The following is a 2500-nucleotide window of genomic DNA, read 5'->3' as shown; positions in this document are numbered from 1 at the left end:
AAATACCGTAGAATCGGCCTATGCGGTGCGACGGGCCAATTCGATCGTGAGGTGCGACACCTCCGGCCGACTCCACGGCAGCTCAGAGCTCCCGCCACGGCAGCAGCGTCCGCCGGTGCCTCATCATCATCGTGGGCAATGCATGGTAACGAGCCCGGGCTTCTCCACCGAAGCGTCCTCCTCTTCCTCGCCCTCGTCGCACGCTGATGGGAGTGACGGAGACGTGCTCAATCTAGTGGACTGGGGATATCACAATCTCTTTAATCATTCAACCACAAGTTGATTCGTGTCATATTTTCGGATTCTGATATTATATTGAATATTTTCCATCACATGGAAACCATGCAAAAATAAAGAGTTGTACTGCAGTACGCGGTGAACGTACGGGCCGATCTGATAGACTCGGGGTTCGATCTTGATTCTTGAGGTGTTAAAAAAAAGACCTTGATTCTTGAGGTATACTACCCACTCCGACCGACTCCCCGGCAACTCCGAGCTCCCGTCATGGCAGCATCGTCGGCCGGTGCCTCCTCGTTGTCGCGGGCAATCGTATCCCGCCGCATCCCCGACCCAGGCTTCTCCACTGAAGCGTCCTCCTCCTCCTCGCCCTCGTCGCACGCTGATGGGAGTGACGGGGGCGTGCTCAACCTGGACTCCCCGTGGGTGGCGGCGGCCGAGGCGGAATCCATACTGGAGGAGGCCGCTGCTACGGCGAGAATCCAACTTCGTGCCGAAGAGGAGGAAGAAGAGGGGATACGAGTCAACCAGGAGCGACAGCAGGACGAGGTCCACTACACTACTAATTTCTTTTTTTATTTTAAAAAAGAAGGATGACCCCCGGCCTCTGCATTTGAGAGATGCATACGACCACTTTATTGATTATTCTCGAGGGCCTTACAAAGTATTACAAACAATATACCTGAATCCACCATCTTGGCAACATATGCCGCTACTCCTATCCATATGATGAAGGGATGCTAACTGGGCCACTACCCAAACCACTCACCTAAGCCTAACATCAAAAGCCGGAAAGCCCCAGCCGAGCCACATACTGGGTCTGGAGCACAATTCGGTCAGACACACTCGTGTGTCGTCGCCGCCATCTTCCACAGGTCCGTCTTCAGATTATATTGAGGGTTCTACCTTGTCTGGCCACTCTGCCATTGACTTCACCATGACGTCAAACAGCTACCTCCTCCTGCGCGAGTCCATCTCCGCGCATCGGACGCCGAGCCTCCACAGCGCCATGCCGCCGATCTCCGCCGCCATCAATGTGTGAGATGAAGTACCGCTCCACCATCCCCCTAGCCATCACTTGCTCCAAAACGGTGCCCCCAGGAGGGAAAGCGATAAAACGCCATCATCATCCGATCCGGAAGACCCAGATCTAGGGTTTCCCCCGGAGCATCCCGAGCCTGATGACGCAGACTGCAACGACGATGCCTCGACAAGGGAACGGCATCTAAGATGCCGTCATCGTCCGCCATGACCGTAGTCGGCGCGATTTTCATCGGCAGTTGCTCCACCAGACGTGCGCAACCGACGGCGCTGGTCCCTTCAACCAGAGTAAACTCCAAAACGATGCCCTAAAGAGGGACTACTATGCAAAATCGCTGTTATCGCTCGATCCCAAGGAGATCTAGGGTTTCCTCCCGAAGATGCCCGCGCTGTCAAGGACCAGACAAGGGTAGAATCCCAGCGGATCTGCCCAGCTGCCGATGAGTCGCACCCGCCACCGTGCCGACGGCAGACCAGCGATCGAGGCCCACGCTTGGGCATAGATCCGGCCACGCCGCCATCGTCCCTGGCGACCGCAACGCACCAGATCGCGAGGCCTCCTGCCGCGGGGAGCGAAGTCACCGAGGCGCCGCCACCACCCGCCGTGGCTACCGGCCCGCCGCCACGCTCCGGCCCGGGGGCGCCGGCCCGCGCCAGCCCCATGCGAGCGAGAGGGCTCGAGTCCCCGCCGCCGCCGGCGACGACCAGGCTTCGCCTGGCCGCGCCCTTGGGCGGCAGCGAGGGAGGAGGAGGAGGAGTGGGGGAGGGCCGGCCGACGGGATCTGGGGGCCTCCCGGCCGCCCATACGGGGGGCGACTCGGGAGGGGAGCGAGGCCTCGTGACACTACTAATTTCTTATCAAGCTGGATTTTTTTAAACAATCTTATGCTCGATCTTGGTCTCTAGCCCTGTGCTATGATTCATAGCTTGCAACGGAGCTTCCGTGCTCGTCGGGTAGTGATGCCAACGTTTCCATGGCTTAGGGTTGCAACTTTAGTCAGTTTTTGGAAAAGTTTATGGCCACATTCCACTGGGAAGCCAGGAACGACAAGGCATTCAGGGCCGTAGACAGACGCTCAACTACATCATCCGCCAGACTAATCATCTCAGATCTAGACATTTGGTCACATCGCCGGTGGCAAGTAGGCCGTCTCCTCGTGGCGGTCTTTCCTCTTTGCACGCTGTAATGTGTCTCTATAACTCTGCCATATAGCTTGCCGTT

The 2500-nt window shown here is 57.6% G+C and overlaps 1 pseudogene; it reads left to right on the top strand.

Annotated features, from left to right (window-relative positions):
- The first annotated feature begins 504 nt into the window (after positions 1-504).
- LOC119358236 overlaps positions 505-2500 on the top strand; it is a 19861-nt pseudogene continuing 17865 nt past the window's right edge.

Source organism: Triticum dicoccoides, chromosome 2A (assembly GCF_002162155.2).
Source record: "Triticum dicoccoides isolate Atlit2015 ecotype Zavitan chromosome 2A, WEW_v2.0, whole genome shotgun sequence".
Classification (NCBI taxonomy): Eukaryota; Viridiplantae; Streptophyta; class Magnoliopsida; order Poales; family Poaceae; genus Triticum; species Triticum dicoccoides.
The sequence above is the reverse complement of the archived record's forward strand: the minus strand, read 5'-3'. Positions and strand labels throughout refer to the sequence as shown.